Source organism: Pinus tabuliformis, chromosome 8 (genome assembly GCF_031772625.1).
Source record: "Pinus tabuliformis cultivar Carrire ecotype Pingquan chromosome 8, CPIR1, whole genome shotgun sequence".
Lineage (NCBI taxonomy): Eukaryota > Viridiplantae > Streptophyta > Pinopsida > Pinales > Pinaceae > Pinus > Pinus tabuliformis.
In genome coordinates this window covers 23,607,325-23,630,091 of record NC_142294.1, presented here as the reverse complement: position 1 = coordinate 23,630,091, position 22,767 = coordinate 23,607,325, and the positions used below count along the sequence as shown (strand labels likewise).

Genomic DNA, 22,767 nt, shown 5'->3' with positions numbered 1-22,767 from the left:
CTTTGTCTCATGTCGATGATGTGGGATACACCATGACCCTCCTTTGACATGGTCGCTCCCTGTCGACTTCAGCTCATTACCTAGGAAGCTAGCCGAGAAACTCCCTTCTAGTACCTTAGAGCTTGCATCCCCTAATGGCAAGTTCTTCGCACTCAACGACAAGTTCACATCATTGGCTTTCGATTGGGTGATTTCATGGGTGTTCGACATCAGTTCCTTTATTCACATTGTGTGAACTATACTGCCAGTACCTTGACAGCCATTGTCATTATTGGTGGTTTCTCTCGCGCTTGTTAATAGTTCACATCATTAACTGGTAATCAAGCGACTTCTTAGCATGTTCGACTTCAACACATTCATTTGCATGTTAGGATTTGTACTTTGATTGAGTTGTTTGGAGCGCAAGACCCTGGGCTAAGATTACACAAGTCCAGGTTGCGAGGAGATGTGACATGGTCATGTTGATATACATGTCTCTTTCAGATGGATGGCTGCGAACATACCGAGAGTTGTTATATGTGATCCTTCTCATTATTGGATGGCTGCGACCATAATTTGGTTTCATTATAATCCTTCCTGGTGGATGGTTGCACCCATGCCTTGGATCCTTACATGATCATTCTCTAGATGGTTGCGTCCATACCATAATTCATGTATTATTATTTATAGTTTTCAGTGATGTATATGTATCTATGCTTGCTTGCAGGTTCTCTGATGACGGACTCTGATTCCCCACACGCACTTGTAAAGCATTTCACCCCTCACTTTAGCTTGGCCTTCATGCTTTAGGGGCATTTGTTACACAACATTTTGTCACTATCCCTGTACTCCCCATCCATGATCCTGGAGGTCCTCTACAGTGTACCCGACATGCTTTCTTATCATGAAGAAATTCCCTTGTGTCCCTCTTCATGAGCAAAACAATTCCTTTTTGCATCATTTCCCAAAAATCTTCTGTTTATCCTAGTTTACAAGACCGACGCTAATGTCCCATGTCTCCTCGCACCAATATGCAGGGTTTACAATTGTCCCTAGCATCGATCAGATCGACTGAGCCTTTTCTCAGTCACGCTGATCCTCTTTTGGAAAGGTTTTTAAATATGGAGCCAAAGCTTCTAGCTCTAGAAGCTTCGTAACAGAAGTCTAGTAAATGGTTAGGCCGGATGGAGTCGAGGAGGTCAATTTGGGCTCCTTTCCCTTATTAGGATGGAACTAATCCAAGAGATAAGGCCTTATACCATGAGAAGAGGAACCATCACCCCTCCATCCAAGCTATATAAACCTCTATTTTTCCCAAGCACAAGTTATCGTTTAGTCCTAATTAAGTTTTGGCTGAGGTTTTGATTTTGGAGTAGTCAGCAAGCTACCCATAGTTTGTAGCTTTCTAGTTTGTGTTTAAGGGAGAATTGTGAGTTTGGTTTGGTGTGAAGACTAAAGGGAAGAGCCTTGAGACTACCATTGTTAAGGCTATCCATGAGATGCTAGAAGAAGTGTGGGAACCCGGATATGTCAGAGGAGAACAACAATGTCAAGACATTGGTTGTAATCTCTTCTTTAACTAATATAGATGCAACTATAAATTGATTTCCTACATGAAATGTCATCTCACATATTTATGGTTTAATGTTTCTTGACATGTTAAGTAGGCTGAATACAATATTGTATGCTATTACGTTTGTTGTTGTTTGTTTGTTTCAGGTGTGCAAAGGAAGGAAATGAAAGATAGCTAGAGTGAGGAAGCAGGATCATCACCAAGAGGAATAGCGTTCTAAGAGGTGGGCCCTCTTAATTGATTCTAGCCTAAGGAAATCTTCCATAGATTTTTTGTTTGTGACTAGACCCACTCTCTCGGGCTAGAGGAATTGTTTGTGTCTGCACTTAGAATTTACCTGCATCACAATGCCTCTTGGATGTTTTTCCATCTACTCGTCACTTGCTATTTCTTTTTCTATGTGTGTTACCGTCTTCTAAGATTTATATAAATTAGTCATAGTCACCATTTCACATTGGTAAACAATTTGTCTCTGGTGATATTGTAGTCTAGTTTGCAATGATATTAAGATCCAAAATATGCATGTGTATTTTAATTGTTAGATAATTTATCAACTTATCTCTCCCTTACAGTATTTGTATACTTGTCCTGCATTATTTATACTAAAATATGAAACATAGTTACTTTGATTATTTCTCCATACTACGTATATAATATATAATTTATAGTTGTCATATTCATATATATATATATATATATATATATATATATATATATATATATATATATATATATATATATAGGTAGATTTTTCATAGGAAAAATCACTCTTCAGATGGTGAGGAGAAGGGAGGAAATGGCGCATGAAGCTAGGGTTTACCAGTCTTCAGAAACCAAATAGGTCGCTGACATATTGGACGACCTCATCGCTGCAACACTAAGCAACCCTGGCTATGGCACAGACCCGGTCATGCTGATCTTGGCGGATGGGATTGGCTCGCTCCTCTGGGCCTCCCTCTGGAAACGGTCGAAAGGCATCTTCGAGCCCTCAAAAAAGACTAAGAATGGTGGAGGGCCTGATGAGTTAATCGCCTTTCTGTATCAGGACTGGCCTACACCACAGAAATCACTGGGTTTGTTGTGTGCTGGCTCTGGCATTGCGTTTTTTCAATAGAGTCGGCCGAGGACATTTTCCAGCCCACGGATCTAGGCATCAAGGGCATTCGTGTAAAAATAGCAGTTGTGCACAACGATGCAGGAAAGCAGGCAATCGCATGTCGGTACCAGAAAACAGGGTATGAAACCCCAGTGGCAGAACGACCTCCACAACGGCCACGGAGGACCTCCCCCTATCTGAATCGCGGCACTCCTTATAGATCAGGCCAAGGGAAAAATGATGTGGGCAGCCAGAAGGCAGATCGGCTCATACGTTGGCTAGATCTGGTCATCTATAGACCAATCTCCTCTGTTTACCACTGGCTAGCAGACCTTGCGACAATAGGGAAAGGGGAACCCTCTACGACGATCACGACAGCGCAGGAGAAGGTATGGGGTACCTATCTGGGCGTGCCTTACACAGACCTACCACCACACTGAGAACAGGATTTGGCAAAGAAAGACCCAGACAGAGCATCGATATGCTTAGATCTGTCATATCTAGGCACATGGGCAGCAGATCGAGCCCCTCCTTAGACAGATCCACACTCTACTGAGGAGGATCTAATACAAATCTTCATTAAAACACTGGAAGGAAAGACTATTTGCTGGAGGATCTGGAAGGGGAGGCAGATTCAGGAGCTAAGGTATAAAATCCAGAACCACCTTGGTATACCAGCATGCTGGCAAAATCTGATCTACTTAGGCCACAGTTTACAGGACAACCTCACACTCCAAGATTATGGCATCACCACAGACTCGACCATCATGATTAACCTCCATCTGCGGGGTGGATGCGCTAGAACTAGCTCAAAAAGCACAGGATCCTTTAAGGATGCAATCAAAGGTAAGGAAAAATCACAAACCAAATCAGCAACACTGCCCGAGCTACCAGGGCCCTACATTGTAGAACAAAAAGCTGAGAATCCTGCTCTCACCATCACAATGCTTGAGGTAAATGACCTGTACACAAATATCTATTCCAAATCAGTTATATGCAGATTCAATGGGTTTTGGCCTAAATCTAATGTTCTGTACCAATGGATTTATGATGCCTGGTCACCAGACTGTGAAATATACTTATGCCCCAAAGGGTTTTTCATAGTCAGATTCAGAACAATACAGGAAAGGGAACATATCCTCAATAAGGGACCATGGTTCTAGGGCAATGCAAGACTCTTTATGACCCCTTGGTTTCTAGAATTCGACACCAACACAATGGTGGTATCAAAGATGCCAGTTTGGGTCAGGTTGCACAACCTCCCGTTACACTTCTGGCATCATAATGTTTTAATCGCCACAGGGAATGCATTGGGAAAATTCCTAAAGATTGACGACGATAGAGTTACAAGGGGGATATTTACTTTTTCCAGGATATGTGTTGAAGTAGATCTCAACAAGGGACTACCAAAAAGCATAACATTGAATTTCAATAATACACAGTGGACACAACCTCTACACTATGAAAATGCAGCCTTCCGATGTCATGGATTTCTCCAAAAAGGACACCTCTACAGTGCCTATCCTAAAGCAAAACAAACTCCCAAATGGAGCAAGAAGCAACAAAAACAACCAAAAGGATGGCAATATACAACCCCCTTGGAGGAAGAAGTAAAAAAAGCAGAAACAACAAAATACAAAGCAGAAATGGAGGATCAAAAGGACCAGAACAACACACTAAAGGAGGAGAAAGACCCCAGCAACCCTTTGCAGCACCAAGAATCTCAACTAACAGGAATGGAAATAACCGGCATCAAGCGAACTCATGGATTAGAAGGATCTGATTCTGACAAAGACTCTCCCATTCATACAAGTGAAAATCAGCTTTCCATTGATACAGCCACTCCCAACACTAGAGGTTGGCGAAACGTGGAAAAGAAGAAAGGGAGAAAAGAATAGTAGTTATTTTTTTATTTTTTATTTTTTTGTTGTTTGTTTCCTATGAAAACAAGAATAGACCATATGCATATGCTTTTTAGCATCTACACATGTAATTTTGTCTTATGAATGAAATTACGAATTTTCCAAGGGGAAATATATATATATATATCTATATATATATATATATATATATATATATATATATATATATATATATATATATATATGACAACTATAAAGTATAAATTATATACGTTGTATGGAGAAATAATCAAAGTAACTATGTTTCATATTTTAGTATATATATATATATATATATATATATAGATATTGTTAATGTGAATTACAAGTTGACTATTCCCTGTGCCATTTTAGCTCTAAGATTTTTTTTCTATGTTATGATGATAACATCTTAATAATTTATCTGTAACCATTCTTGGTGTATAGATACTTTGTTGCAGACATTCTATCCCATCAGGCTTAATGTGCGTGGAATATTATTTCTCATTCCGCTAGTTAATTATTAACTATAATTCAATTCTCCTATTTGGTCACTTCCAGTATACCATGTTAACTATAAAAAAAATACCAACCATTAAGATTTATACTTAAATAATCAAGACCAATTTTATAGAATATATCATTTAAATTAAAAAAAATGCATGCATAAAATAATGCATTATACTCCACTCCTTTATTAGTTAGACTCACAACCAGAAACCTTGATATTTTAAGATTTACATGACTAACCTATATTTACTCATATCAATAATATTCACTTATATAAATACTTTATTCATATTCACTAAAGTGGGCCAATCTATAACATAGATCAATAGAATTCCTAGACTTTGATCTCTTTCACCTTTCTCTTGCTCTTCAGTTGATTGGTTTTTTTCTTTAAATCACTCCTTACTGAAAGTACTTCAAATTCTAATATTTCACATTCCTCATCCTTTTCTCTATGTTGCTTCCTCATTTCATCTTCTATTTTATTTTCCTCCTCTAGCTGAATTTTTAATGCAACGATCTCTTCTCTTAATCCATTCTCCTTCTCATCAGAAATCTGCAAAATTCTTTTATGATCCTTACATGCAGAGGTTAGTCTATCCACTTCAACAACTAATTCTTTTATTACAACCATTTCTGATTTGTATTCAGCCTTAACAAGAGAAATATCCATCTCATCTCCACTATGTAGCACAATAGAATCATCAAAATCATAATTAAAAATTTATTTCAAAATATTACCTTGTGACACAACTGTTTTGGCTGAGATTTCAGAATTTGCTGCTTCATTTGCAATGGACTGAATATTTTCCTTCTTCAAACCCTTTGTCTTTTGAGACACACTCTTCTTTCTTATAGCCATGATCCATGATTTACTCTCCAAGCAGTCAAGCTTCACCAAAGAGCACCGACTTTGATACCAATTGTTGGAAACTAGATCATTACTGGGGGGTGAATCAATAGTGATGGCATTTATATCAATTTAAATTTTTTTTGTTGGATTACCGGTTTCCACAATAATAGCTTATTAAAAAATGAAAGCAACAATAAATCATAACATAATAAACATGAGAAACATCAACACAAGCATGCACACATAAGGACACAAGTATTTCTGGTGGAAACCCTTTTGGGAGAAAAACCACCCTGTTGCTATTTTGCTACTCAATTCTTCTATTAATCTGTTGAACAAATTATACATGGATTAGTTTACAACCATAAGTTGGAAGACTTGACTTCCTTCATAGTATGTTGGCACCTATCAATTAAGAAATATGTTTCTCTCACAGATCTAGAGAAATTTATCCGTTGGAAGCCCCCAAGACCAATGATCCTCACCCAACTCCCATTGAACTATCCAACACGTATTGGATAGAGAAATATATTCCTTCTACTAAATTCGCCGAATCACTATCTACTCTGGAGCCTCCAAGCCATCACTTCCTCCATGCAAACCACGTTTCATGCATTTTCAATTTGGGTTCTCAATCTGCTCAACATGAGCAACCCAACAACACCATTGTTCTGGATACAATAGATGAATCAAAAAATTTGCCTGGAGGAGGGAAATTCTTCTCTTCTTCTCACACCAAAACTCTACTCTCTAACACACCACAAGCTTCCAATTCTCAGCTGCCTACAACACTTAAATTCTGAATTTTCTCCTTAATTCTATCTCATATTTCTACATACAACACTTTTATAAAACACTGCAAAACTATGTGAGAAGCTATTGCAATCTCTACTCACTCTTAATACCCTCACAATGGCATAATCTCACACACTCAATGGAACCAACCAAATAGACTTAACATATTCTACTATTTATCATTTTCTGAAGTGATTAAATTAATAATTGAAACTCACTGATGAAGCTTTGTTCATACATTTGATTTTATCCAGGTTTGGCTTCTTGACTTGATAAATCCACTAACTTCACTTAACTGATGAATATTTTCATGTTTAACCAACTTATATAAGCTTCCTTACCTTTTTCTACCATATACTAAAAAGTTCTGATCAAGAACATCACCACAATATAAAAATTAGCTAAGATGCGCAAGGAATCCAGAGAAATTCTAACTAAATTCTCAACCACATGCTAAAAACTAGCTTATCTTGGCTGCAATCACATGCATAGTCTTGTCTCCATGCGGTTGGAGCCTTTCAATTGCATGCACAAGCTTAGCTCCATGCGGTTGGGGTAGAGGATGGGAGAAAACCAATGAAATCACCTCAGATCCTGCCCAAACTTCTTCTAGAGCTTGACAAGCCTCTGTAGGACCTCTGGAAGTCATTGACACCTCTGCAACACTTCACCAAGTCACTTCCACATCACCATCATCATCACAAGTCAAACTAGGTTGACTTGGATGCCAACCAACAAATATACTAACACCTGGGCCATCAACCTACTCCACAACAACTATGCCATTAGTATGTAGCTCCAGAACATGTCAGACATCCTCCAACACCTGTACAACTAGCTCAAACATCCTCTAACACTTGTATATCCTCTCCAAGTCCTATATATCATATCATCAACATGTGGACCTAATCTGAGACATGGAGACCTAATTAGCAAGGCTCCTAGACTCTCACTCCTGTAGTGGCAACCAACACCTATATGCAGCAACATGATCAGTCAACATGATAACGAAGGTCATCACATCTCAACACAACTCTATATGAAACACCTGCAAAGCAAAACTCCATCCTCACATCTCCATGCTAGTAGACATTCCAAGGACCATCTACACACCATCCATACACAAGCCACCTGCAACCAAACATACATGTGCTAACCAACTTTCCTACAACCCATGTTACCAAGTTGACATCAATTCCAACCAACAACACACTTGAAACACTACAACACACATAAATGCCAACATAACTACTTGCCACCTATTGGTGAGCTGGAGATAGTTACCAAATACCAAAATGAGTGGTAGATGGTTAATGGAAGATACTTTCTTTTGTCTTCTTGCAAAATGAGACTCACACTATCTTGGGATACTATTGAGTAGTAAGTGAATAGGACAAAACAAAAGTGAATTTGTAGACCTGTGCTTAGGGGGACAACTTCTAAGAGAAGGTTGGGAGGAGCCAAGTACTCAATTATTAATTTTCTAGACCAACAATTCAAGTCGGTGTTCTTACCTACTGTCTTATTCAAAAAACAAAAGAAATAACTATGATTTGTTTATAATTATGTGCAGTGTGTTTTAAAGAAGTAAAATTAGAAATTATGATGAACAAACTAATTCATGATATATTATTCTTTGTTCGATTTAATGCTATAGGTTCATGAAAGAGCATAAAAATATAAATCAGTAAAAGGGAAAGGAAATCATTTATAATTGTAAAAGAAATTATGTTGCTGTGTGATACTGATAGAGTTATTAAGACTTTAAATCATATAGGAGATAAGGAAACTAGTCATAAAAATATATTCTTTCCTTTGTAATGAAAGAATTTTGATTTAAGTAGGAACACACACACACACACACACATATGGAAAACTGAGTCCCAGTTATGTACAAAATTGTCTCTTTGTAAATATAAAGTAGAAACACAAAAGAGTACTATAGCTTTAATAGTTTTAATTATATTGTCAAGCGACTAGATGCCATGGTATATACATAAATACTTGAATACATATATAATTGTATATATTTATGAATTACTCATATTTTACTTATAAAAGTAAATAAAAACATACATAAACCTTGTATATGTATATAGTGTTGGAAATGAAGGGATGATTACAACCAGAAGTTCAAAACCAACAAAATACATTCAGTGTATACAAGATACTGAGAATATAAATGAGATAGGTAGTAATATAGCTTAGAAAACTTAATATTCGAACATTGTCTGTATTTAATATTAAAGAGAACTAAATATCCATAGTAACAATTTAGGTCAATATGACCTTATCAAATTACAAAATTCAACAAAAGTTTTAGGTTGACGAAACCCATAATTAAGTATAGTCATAAGCCTATAAGTTTGTAGAAATAAGAACCTTCCAAGAAGGAATATAAACTTAATAATTACACCATGAATATATAATCTAGAGGATAAACATCCTGGTGAGTTATCTCGATGTTACATTCATGAACATGTAGAGAAATTCAGTCCAGGGTTTCAAATCCTTCAACTTAAAATGACAAAGTCATGAAAAAATTCATGAGTGAAAATGGATCCTTGTAGTAGCACATTGAAAAAGAAAAACCTCAAATATCATTTAGGTGGTGCATTAATACTTAAGACAGTAGAAAATAAGTATTAAATTACAACCCACTCTTGAAATATGTAAACAAAATTAAATGGAAGTATTTGTTTCAAAACACATTTCACCTATTGAGAATCCAAAATATGGGAAACCCAAAAATTTATCTGGGTCACAAAAGAAGTAAAATTATATATATATATATATATATATATATATATATATATATATATATATATATCTATATATATATATATATCTATATATATATATATATTGGTAATAGTGTTAACATCTAGATAATGTAAACCAAATATATATAGAATAAAACTTTATACAGGAAGAAGGTATTTATATTATATGAATTTCGAGATTTATACTCAAGAATTATTTACATGAAGAAACAAGGAAAAAAATACCCTGAAAACCCTAAGGATTAGGGTGTGAAATTAGAACATTTGAACTCAAGTATAAATTAACAAAGTCGAGCCATTGAATAAAAGGCGGAACCAAAAGCTAGTATGTGGTCATGGGGTGTTTAGGGTTAGAAGGAAAAAAATATAAATATATCACAATGAAAAATAGTAACTAATAAAGAAAAACTGTGACCCAATACTGAAAACATCATAATTAGAATCTCAAAAGAAAACTATAAGAACTTTACCTAAAAATTGAAAAGTAGCTCAACAGATTACTAACAACTTGAAAATTTGTGGTTTCAGTAACTTCTCTAATGAGTATGCATTCCAGATAAATTGCAAATGATGCCAAACGAATAGGATTTAAATACCCGAAAGTTGTACCTTGAAAATTCATAGAGACCAAGATTGACACAAAGGCTTTATCTCAGAAGATGCTGGAGAAATTTCTGGTGAAAATGTGGAAACTATTATGCAAAATGTGAAATTCTTGACAAATTTTGGAATGTATTTCATGGTCGATAGTTTAGGATCTGTAGAAATAACTTGGAAGAGGAATACTTGGAATGTAATAGTAAATACATGTTAAATTCAAGGCAAAGAGAGTTAGTTTACGAAGAAAAATTAACCTAATCAAATTGTAGAATTGTAATAATACAAATTATGAAATTATAACTTCTAGGAAGGATTTAGTGGTTAGGGTTTCATAAGTTACCAGTTAGTTGATGATTTGTGACCACTGATCTCTTAGAACAATGCCAAGTTATGGCCAATACCAATAAAGAGAGGGTTAAAATAACCCACAAGTGAAAAGAGAACATTAACTAGCTAAACTATCCCTGTAGATGCAAATAAAAAAGAAACCAATTAATCACATAATCATGTAACCAATTACTCCTTAAAGGACATTCATAAAAGGAAAACATAAGCTTATAGTTTAACATGTAAACCTGTAAAAGCGAAGAGAACTCCCCTTGAAGGTGGAAAACCCTACATTGTTGTAAGAGATTGCATTCTAGATGCTTCAGTCAAAAACTGAGAATGCCTAGAGGAAATAATGTTTAATAACAAAAAACAAATGTGCACCAAACAACAAAGAATAAGGTGTATAACTACGAGACATGGTCGTGTTACAAAACTTGCAGATTTTGATTGACACATAAACATAATGATGACTGAGAATAGTCTTTATGTTTCATAAAAACCCTAACTGTTTTGGAACCATTGATAAGTATGGTTAGATCACCTCTGTAGATGTTAGGCTTTCCATTTATTATCGTGGCATATCAATTTATCAACACATGAAGAAGATTGAATTAGGTTGAAGGTTTGAGAAGTGCCTAGTTGAAGCTAAGTAAATATACCACATCCCTGCGGGAAGTAACGTTTGAAACATATAAAACAAATATTGTTATTATGCTATGATATAATGTGGTTGAGACGTATTAATACATTGGTAACTATTGTCATGTACGGTAATGCTTCGAAGGTTAGAGGTGTGGGTCAAGATCAAAGTATTTTTCATCAATTTTATTAAACTACCTAACCATATGAGTAGGTTCAGATGTCATATTTAGGATTAAAGCACTTTTTCCAAGTTTAATAAAGGACCCAACCACACGACTAAGGTCAGAGGTAGGAGGTTGGGATTAGTATGCTCCCTGCTAAAATAATTGGATTGGGTTCCACCGTTGAACTTTATGGACATTTATAAGTTATTAAAGGGTTTCATTTTTCATCAATTTTATTAAACTACCTAACCATATGAGTAGGTTCAGATGTCATATTTAGGATTAAAGCACTTTTTCCAAGTTTAATAAACGACCCAACCACACGACTAAGGTCAGAGGTAGGAGGTTGGGATTAGTATGCTCCCTGCTAAAATAATTGGATTGGGTTCCACCGTTGAACTTTATGGACATTTATAAGTTATTAAAGGGTTTCATTAGTTATATAAAACTTAGGAAGGAACTACCTGACCATATGAGTAGGTTCAGAGGTCATATTTAGGATTAAAGCACTTTTTCCAAGTTTAATAAACGACCCAACCACACAACTAAGGTCAGAGGTAGGAGGTTTGGATTAGTATGCTCCCTGCTAAAATAATTGGAATTTCATAGTTGGGCTAGAGGTGTGGGTCAAGATCAAAGTATTTTTCATCAATTTTATTAAACTACCTGACCATATGAGTAGGTTCAGATGTCATATTTAGGATTAAATCACTTTTTCCAAGTTTAATAAACGACCCAACCACACGACTAAGGTCAGAGGTAGGAGGTTGGGCTTAGTATGCTCCCTGCTAAAATAATTGGATTGGGTTCCACCGTTGAACTTTATGGACATTTATAAGTTATTAAAGGGTTTCATTAGTTATATAAAACCTAGGAAGGAACTACCTGACCATATGAGTAGGTTCAGAGGTCATATTTAGGATTAAAGCACTTTTTCCAAGTTTAATAAACGACCCAACCACACGACTAAGGTCAGAGGTAGGAGGTTGGGATTAGTATGCTCCCTGCTAAAATAATTGTAATTTCATAATTGGGTTCTACCGTTGAACTTTATGGACATATATAAGTTATTAAAGGGTTTCATTAGTTATATAAAACTTAGGAAGGCATAATACATTTAATGGTTGATAAAATAATAACCAGAGAAGGCTACTTTTATTGATAAATGTATAAAGTCTCCAATATAATTAGCAAGAGAACCAATATGTAAGTATTAAAGTCACAACGAAGTTCAAGAACAGAATGCCTTTACTTCAAGATATAAAATAGAAGAGCTATGTTGAGTTGTGAAGAAATAATATATTATCAAAGATGTCATTAAAAGGATTATAATTGTGTAAGAGTGTTAATGCACTTGTTTTACAACTCTCTAGCTTAATATGGTAGCGATGTTGTAATATCAATATAAATATGTTGACTTGGCTAAAAATAAAATAAATAAGAAATTATATCTCTATAATTAATATTATTAAAAAAAAAACTAATAATTATAATTTTAACTATAAAAATATAAAGTTAAAGTAAACTGTAAAATTATCATAACCTACAAGCTCATGATATTTGTTATGATAAAACCTATTTAAATATATGAGGAAATTCATTATAGAATACAAGAGTAGCCACATAAATCCAACTGAACTCATTCGCGGATAGCAGCCAGAGATGGCTGTCCTCACTGTTGGTTTGACACCTGAGTTTGATAGGTTTTGCCACCTTCGGGAAAAAAAAAAAAAAATCCAACTGAACTCTGAATTTAATCCCTCTTAACACTTCGTAAATCCAAATCAAAACAAAAAAATAAAAAAAATAAACATTATTACTTTATTGAATAAATTTTCTATTAATTATTTATAAATTATCCAATAAAATATTCTTATTTTAGAAGGAAATTTTGAATTACTTCAAAGTTTCCTTTCCCCATTTCGAAATCCAGGGATGTATTTTTTAACACCACTTGCCATAACCATTCTTTTAACCACCTTTAACATCAAAGTACACTGCATGCAAAACCATTTTTTTTTATTGCCAATGGATGTATCGAAGAACGCTAACCATTTTTTTGATAGTGCATCACTTGGAAGAAATGAAAAATGAAATAGGTACAATTATGTGATATAAATGGATGGTAGAGATTTATTTAGTGCATCTTACAATGAAAACACATATAGTGCGATCATGAATGACGTGTGTTGGACACTGCTCCTTTTTTCCATGTGCATATTTGCTTGTTTTCATAAGAATGTTGAGGCCAAGAATATAGTGATTGATATTTCGTTTAATATGTATTAATTTTTTTTATAAGTGTACTTTAATTAAAGTTAAAAATCGATATTATATTTAAAATATAAATAAAAAATTAAAATATTTGGTTAAAAATAAAAATTATATTAAAAAGGAAAAAAAACTGCATATTTGATTGTTCTTTTTTTTATTTTTTAAATTTGAAATAGATTTGAGTCTTATTACTCTCTTTAATTTTCTTAACGTGTTCTCCCAATATAATAGTCTTTTTCTACATATAATTTTCATTGAAAAAGTTATCCAACAGGAGGAATACTTTAACATTCAAACTTATGTCTGAGATCGAAACGTCATCCCTATGTCAAATCTTGTCAGATGTTAAATCTCTATGTTAGATGTCATAAGATGTTAGATTTGAGTGTCATTGCTTCACCGCTTCATTTCATTACTTCATCACACCTTAACACATTTCTTCATCCCAAAGCAATGGATCTATTTTAGTACCACTTCATCTCATCAAATTGGTTCTATTTCATTAGAAGATGATTTGTTGGCTCATTAACGCAACCTATGTTGATGATGTTCAATAAGAAGCAGGAGTAGCTAGAGTTACAAAGATAGGAGCAAAACCACTAACAATGACATGAAAATTGATGATACTATGGTCTAATAATAGTTTATCATTTCAAATAAGTAGCACATGTACAATCAATTATAATGTCAGTAGTCCATCTAGTAGCATTATATGAAGCAACAATTAGTTTATGCATAAGGTGAGTCACTCGATTGTTCTCATTTCTACTACTCTGAGCATAACTTCCCTCTACACTTGAATACAGAAATATCGTATTGTGTTATGTAAAATAATTCTCATTATGAATAGAAACTCAAAAGTTTTCAATATTTTAGCTTAAGAAAAAAACGCTTTTGTTATTTATTTCCTATATTGATCTGAAAATGGGGCTCTTAGGCTTCTTGTCTAGCTTACAAGAACCTCTCCCACTTCCAAAGCTTGAATTTTCCCAAGTCTATTTGATTAACCAATGCGGAATGAAGAAATGCTTGAAAATATAGGTGTATGCTTGTGTTTGTTTTAACTGATTATGTGTTGTAAATTAATGTGCTGAAACTGATATATAAATGCATATAACAGTAAATAAACAACATAGATAATGCAGCAATAAAGCAAACACATGAACAACAATATTAATTTGGAGTTCACCCACAACTCTTGGGCTACGTCTCCATGAGCTCTTGTCAATTTGACTTGGCTCTCTGGGATTATGGTGTAAGTCTTTTTTTACAAGTCTTTGACTCAACTCCTACTGTCCTACACAAAAACAGTGGGTTCAGACATCATTTAATCCCCTCTGGCTCTTGAAGCTCTGGCTCTTGGCTCTGGCTCTTTGGCTCTTGGTTCTGGCTCTTGGCTTTGACTCTGGCTCTTTGGCTCTGGTTCTGGCTCTTGGCTCTTTGGCTCTGGCTCTTGGCTCTTGGCTCTTCGACTTTGGCTTCTTTCTGCCTTCTGCAACCTTCACGCTCTCTGGCTTTTCACTTGAACTTCAAGTGACCCCAAAGGCTCCCTCAGCTGCTCTTTTTCTTCTGCACTGCCTCCTTGGCTTCTACGCTGCCTCTGTGGCTTCTGCTTCACAGAAAAACCCCAACAACAACCTTCAACGACAACTCGGCTACCAACAATTCAGCAGCTCTGTGCAGTAGCTCTTTGGCTCTCTATTGCTCTGCTCTCTCGACTCTCTGTTGTTCAACTTTCAATATTTCAGCAGCAAACAATAACTTGGCCACTGTTCAACAACTCAACAGCCCCCAGTCTTTGACATTCACAACTTAAAAGCCAAATCGCATTGCCTGTTGGTTTTCCCTTTCGAGCTCTACAACTTCCGGCCATGTCTGCTCAAATCCCTCCTTTGGCATTCAATAATCATTGTATAATGCCCTTTGGGCAGGCGGCCACCTATTTCTGCCACAAATGAGGGCAATTGGCGCTTGAAATCATTAGTAACAGTCATTCTCTGTTTACACAGAGAACGTTGTGAAAACATGGGAAATCCGCATAAAACAAAATATATCGGACTTGAAACATTCATAATCCCGCTTTATAGCGCCATTGGGTCCGCCTGGGGATCGCCATCGCATATCGCAATTGGCCTACTCCTTGGTTTTCCCTTTGTATTTAAAATACATTGAAAACAACGAAAATTAACGTAAAATGGCTTTGGGCGGATCTGAAATCATATATATTTCCATTCTGGAACCCTTTCGGGTTCGGTTTACATCGCATATCGCTTCCCCTTTGTATTTTCGTTAAACAACGAAATATACGTAAATACATTGAAAAGTGGCATTGGGCGGATCTCAAGATCCATACAATATGGTTGATAACATTATCGGGTCCGGTTGATCGGATCACTCATATATTCATTTAACAGGGTCTATGCCAGTGCCAATTGCGATTCGCCGATATCGGTGATCACACATCGGCAAGTCACCGTGCCTGTGGGTAAGTCCTTCCCTTTGGTTTTAAGCGATGCAATATTTCGGCAATCGCATGTCACGATGCCTTAAGACCTGCGGTTCCTCCTTTATATAGCCATCCACCGATGCGATATCAATGCTTCTTAGACCAATCAGAGTGGGCCACGTGGCCCAATCTCGGCCTGCCATGTGTCAGCTGTGGATTGGCCCATGAGCCTATAATCAAATTTTTCAATAAGTTCGAATTTTCTAAGGACATTGGGTAATTTTCATTTTACAATAACTCCTTCATCCGGAGTTCATTTTCACCCATTCAAGTTGCGTTGGATTCAGAATGAGGAGATCTCTGCAATGAGACTATTTCTGAGAGCAGCCTATGATTTTCATTTTCCTCTAATTTACAAAGGATTTGTGCCATTTGGCACCTTTCACCTCTTGCATGAAGTCTTTTAGACTTAGAGGTTTATCCAGGATCCATTTTTGGATCATATATGATACTATAAGTGTCAAAACTTCCCACTCCAATAATAACATATTGCAAACAACAACAATAAGGATCGTCTAGGTAATGTTGTGCTTGATGGTGTCTTGTTTTTTTTTCATATACAATACTTTAATTGTTAACACTCTCCACATCAAACAATCATAGATTTCAAATAACATTAATAAGAATCACCTAAGTGATGTTGTGCTCGATGTTGTCTTGTTGAAGGAGGATACAATTTATTTATTATGGATAAAAGGCTAAAAGATTCCAAGATTTTAGCTTTAATAAAATATGTCTCCATTGTTTATTACCTATGTGATACTCTTATTTTAAAATCTCCCCACATATAGCAATAACATATTGCAAATAACAACAATAAGAATCACCTTGATAATGTCGTGCTTGATGTTGTCCCATTAAAGGAGGAGGATACAAATTACTTGCAAGCGATGTATATGCAACATATTTTATCTTCCATTTTAGAACAATAGTGGAAAACCTATAACCTATGTTATCAATATGAACTTTAGAGGAGCTCTTGGTTATTTAGAATAAAGGCCCATTTGAGGACAACAATAACTATAATTACCAAAAACCTAATTGTAGAATTTTGAGAATTTTTGCTAGTTTAATTTGATGTTCCACACAAGCCCTAGAATGCAATACCTCGTATCATCCTCAATCCCCAAAAAACTATAGAACAAAATCCCATACCTATAATTTATTTCTTTATGTTTCTCAACTATCAACAAAATGCAATAAGAAACATCCTAGGATTTAATTTTGTAAGCGATGTAGCTTATCCTCAACTTAGCTATGGACCTATAGTGGCAATTGGTGGATATTGTTATGAGAGAAATATATGAGGTTGAATCCACATACAAACCCTTGTATTCCTTCTTGATATTTTCAATATCACCCTACATAAAGTGTTAAATACTATGTGTCCATTGATGTCAAAGTGAGGGGAGGCCCCTGAGAACTTTTTTTGGAGTACATTTATAAATTAGGGAGAGACCACTAATATAGATAATGTTGATAGAAAATAATTTTTATATTTCGTCCCAACCATATTGTTAACACTTGGGATTGGGTAAATATGTAAAATAGTGCAAATAGAAAATAAGGAGAGCTACAGTATGAAGAGACACTGAGATATGAAGCCCAAGAGTCTCTACTTCCATGTATATATCTGTGATTAGCCTTAATGCAAAAACACAATTCATTTTGAGGAGTTACCTCCTAACCTGACATGGTATCATAGCCAACTTCATTTTTGGCTTCCCTCTCGGCTCTATCTATTTTGTAGAACTAACACATGTGATTGCTCCATTTTCTGAAGGTTGCTAGAGGATCGTGCCTCCTGGAGGTGTTGTGGTGCATTGAAGTCGTGGTTGTGGTGTGGTGAGTGCATATTCAGATTTTCATATTAATGAACAGTGAACACTATGGTATTGTATTATGTTGTACATTATGGTATTACTCAGTTGAGCGCATACCTCTGCTCCCAAACAACGCTCTCCCCATTACGCTCCAAACTGCTCAACAGTCGTAACTCTACCCCTGACATATGAAAGTTGTATCGCCTCCCCCATCTTGCCTCCTCCCTAACGCTGGACACTACATAATGCCTGTCCATTATTTAACGTTGTCCATATAAGATTTCTGTATGGCACCGGTTTTTTACATTGCGTTTTTCCACGCTCCCAATCCCACTCCATACCATCCACGTTGAATAATACACTGCCATACCACACTTTGAACGTTTCTCTCGACGTTGGTGTCTGAGTGTTAGAGTGGTATTACTACACTATATGCATATACCGCGTTGTGTGATACCATGCTGCCCATACGATGCTGCATCCATATAATATTACACAACTCCCGGTTTCATATATACCACTCCATATATAATGAGGCCAACTGTGGTTGCTTGAATGTTGTTGGTTGCCAATCCGCTGCATACCATGGAGTCCTGCAACTGTCCCTGCCCATACCTATGCTCCCATACCAATTCTCTCCCACTCCCATTTCTTTTACATTACGTTGGTTAACAACCGGTTTTATATAACGCGTGGTTTTTTATATAACGTATGGTCCTTGAATAATATAAATCCGCCCCATACCACAATCCTCCCTCTGTCACGTTCTTCATACACCATAGATCCCACATACCATAGTCCTCCCTCTGTCACGCTGCCTCCATATCACCGTGGGGCCTGAACCCACCTCCCTCATATAAGCCTGCATACCATATATAACGTGTCCACTATATTACAATTTTTAATATATAATGTGTATGCATTGTATTACCATGGGGCGCCCCTCATATAAGCCCTCCCCCCATATAAACCTCCCTCATATAATACCTTTGCTCTATATATATCAAAATTGTCATTTTTTACAAAATTACCTTAGAAGTGCATTTGTTGCCAACATAAGTACATTTTTTTTACAACACAAATATTTTAAAACACATTCATTGATATCTATTGTTTGAGTAGTTCTCTCTAGAAAAGAGAACTATCCTGAATGGTTACAAAAGATAAAACAAACTTTCATTTTCAATGAGCTGTGGAAAGGAGTTTGTGTAGAAGAAAGAGATAATGAACCTGCGAAGCCCACCTCAGATAAGGAGATAGCCATTTGGGAAAAAAAGAACAACAAGGCATATGCCTTAATTGCAACATTTGTAAATGAAAAGGTGAGACGCCATATTTCACCATTTTCAAATTATTTTGAAGCCTTATAGAAGTTGAAGGAACTCTATGACTCACACTCTGAACTTGAATTTGTCTAATTGATCATTAAATTGTTCAGTCTTGAAATGAAAAATGATGACCCTCTTGCTTTAGTATTAGAAGTAAGATCTATTATGCATGATATCAAAACCACTAGTGTTCAAATAGACATTCCTCTTGTAGCTTATGTCAAGGAACTATATCCCACTTATTCAAATTATCTTAAGTCATTGCAAGCAAGTGGAAACCTTAAGGAAATTACCTTTGACTCCCTTGAGAAGAAGTTTGTTGAGAGAGAGAAGGCTTTTGAAAAGAAGACAAATCCTCAATATTATGAAGAAGTTGTGTGTCTTACACATAAAGAGAAGAATCATGCACAAGATTCTTCAATAGGAATCAGTGGCCGAAGAGGTAGAGGAAGAAGGAATTTTAGAGGCAGGGGGGGTAGATAGGTCGAAGGAGAAAAGTCGGATCTTCATTGTATACGTTGCAATAGAGATGGAAATGATGCATCCACATGTAAGTTGCCTTGGGACAAAATTGAGTAGGAAAGAAATGAAGCCAAAGGTAAAACCAATGACAAAGGGAAAGGTAAAGCACCTGAATCCACTCACTATGTTGTGGCACATTGTAATATTAGAGTAACTGAAGACTTGTTTAATGCTTCACTTGCTTCTTGGAAAAATGATTGGTTGCTTGATTCAAGAGAAACTTGCCACATGACTTGTCGAAGATATATTTTTGAAGAATTTATTGAAAATTTTGATGCAGCAATATACTTTGCACACAAATCAAAACTCAATCCATCGGGGCTTGGCAAAATCAGGCTCAAACTTCTTGGTTTTCTAAATTTCTTCTGCATGATGTTTTATATCTCCCGGAGCTGAGGAGAAAATTGTTGTCTTCGGTCCACATCCACCAGCAAGGAAACTCCATTCATATGTTTGATGGAAAGGTTGAGGTCAAAAAAGCCTCCGATCACTCACTTGTCATGATGGGGATAGAAGAAGAAATACTTCTAAAGATGCCATGTACCTCTACTTGTTACCAAAAATTCTTATACAGTTCTCATTGTGATGAAGGTACATTTCCATCAAGTCTTTTATGGCATACTAGATTTGGAAACTTGAATGAAGACAACCTTCGTATGTTGAAGAAAACTGGTGTTATTGGTTTTCCTACAATTCCTAGGAAACTTAAGCAATGTGATTCTTGTATTCTGGGAAAGCATAACAAACAATCTTTTCATGGTTCACATTCCAGAGCACATAGAAAACTTGAACTTATTCATTCAGACTTATGTGGCCCAATGCATGTTCCTTCTACAAATGGAAATAAATATATGATGACATTTATTGATTATTACACCAGAATGTGTTGGGTTTATTTATTGAAGAACAAATTTGATGATTTTCAAACATTCAAGAACTTTCATGCATGGATTGAAAATGATGCACAATTTCATAGTGGCTCTATTCACACTGATAATGGAAAATAATACACTTCAAATGAATTTGAAAACTATCTTCTCTAGCATGGGATCAAACATCAAACAATTGTGCCTTATAATCCCCAACAGAACGGAGTAGCTGAAAGAATGAACAGGACAATCTTAAATATGGTACGTTCCATGATGTTTTTCAAGAATGTAAAATTGATGTTTTGGGCCAATGCAGTTCTATGTGTTGTGTATATAAAGAATAGGTGTCCATTTAATTCTATTAGAAACAAGACTCCTTATGAAATTTGGTATGGCAACATTCCTTCGGTAAAGCATCTCAGGGTCTTTGGTTCCACTTGTTATGCCTTGATACCAAAGGAACAAAGAAAAAAGCTTGGTGCAAAGAGTCGTAAATGTATCTTATTAGGGTATTCAAATACCTCTAAAGCATATTGTCTCTATGATGAAGTTAATAAGAAGTTTGTAGTGTCTAGAGACGTGATCTTTCTTGAATCTTCCAAGGCTAGCAATGTTGTTGAGTGACATCTTGATCGCTTTGATAGATTCAGAGATGCCAAATATTTTCAAGAACTTGATAATGAGATTCTACATCTTGAAGGGGGGATTCCTATACTGGATCAATATATGGAATCTTGTTTTGAATCACTCTCTCCCCCACATGAAGCTCCAACCATTAATGACACTTTGAGTGATGTGATTAACAGAATTGGGAGACTCAATCTTGATTCAACCCCAACTCAGTCAACTGGGCAACCTAGGCCATCTCAGAAAGGTTCTCAAAAATGGTTGACAAAGACACTTGAAAGTGTTCATTCTGATGGGGTTGGAAAGATAGGAATGAGAAATTAAACCAGGCAAAATGGAGGTGATTTAGACGATTCTGATTCACCTGTTGAAATGGATGTTTCTTATGATTGTGAACTGAGTTTTTCTACATATTTTGAACCAACTTCCTTCAAAGAAGCCTCTTGTCATGATGAATGGAAATAAGTGATGCAAAAAGATTATGATGCCTTGATGAAGAATGACACTTGGAAGCTGGTTGATCCTCCATTGGGCATAAAACCAATAGGCTGCAAGTTGGTCTACATGAAAAAGTATAAAGATGATGGCTCATTGTACAAGCACAAAGCCAGGCTTGTGGAAAAAGGTTTTGCACAGAAGGAATGGGTTGAATATGAGGAGTATTCCCCCCCACCACAAAAAATGGGCTACCATCTAGACACTCATTTCCTTGGCAGCTCATAACGGTTGGAAAGTCCATCAAAAGGATGTAAAAACTGGTTTCTTGAATGGAGATCTGAAAGAGAATTTTTTTATGTCTCAGCCAGAAGGATTTGCTGTGAAGGGTAAAGAACATAAAGTATGCAAGCTTGTAAAATCCTTGTATGGCATCAAGCAAGCACCACAATCCTAGTATGAGAAGTTAACGAAAAATCTTCTGAAACTCAACTTCAAAAATTATGATCTTGATGATGCAACTTTGTTTGTCAAGAAAGTTGGCAAAACAGTGGTATATCTTGTGGTGTATGTAGATTATCTTTTGATTACAGGGAACAATGAGAGCTATATTGCATCCATAAAGAAGGAATTGAGGAAAGGTTTTGAAATGTCAAAGTTTGGATATGTTCACTACTATTTTGGTATTGAAGTAACTCAACATCCAAAGTTTATATTCCTCCCTCAGAAGAAGTAAATTGGAGATTTTTTGAACAATTTTGGCATGGATGAGTGCAATCCTTTGACTACTCCAATGGATCAGAACTTAAATATTACATCCACTAAAGGAAACGAATTTGAGGATGCAACAAAGTATAGACAACTTGTAGGAAATCTCAACTACCTGACTACTACTAGACCAGACATTTCATTTTCTATTGGAATCCTCTACGGGTTTATGAAAAAACCTTGTGAGGGACATTGGTCTTCTACGAAAAGAGTTCTAAAGTACTTGAAGGGAACTCAAGACTTTCGACTTAAGTATACACAGGTGGGCGACTTCAGCTTGATTGGATACTCTGATTCAGACTTTGATGGAGATAAATAAATTGGGGTATCTACTTCAGGTTATGATATGAATCTTGGATCAGGAGTTGTCTCTTGGAGGTCACACAAATAATCAGTTCCAACATATTCCA

General features: G+C 35.9%; 1 pseudogene; it reads right to left on the bottom strand.

Moving 5' to 3' along the window:
- Nucleotides 1–3,387: 3,387 nt before the first annotated feature.
- LOC149233958 (protein CHUP1, chloroplastic-like) overlaps nt 3,388–22,767 on the bottom strand; it is a 78,109-nt pseudogene continuing 58,729 nt past the window's right edge.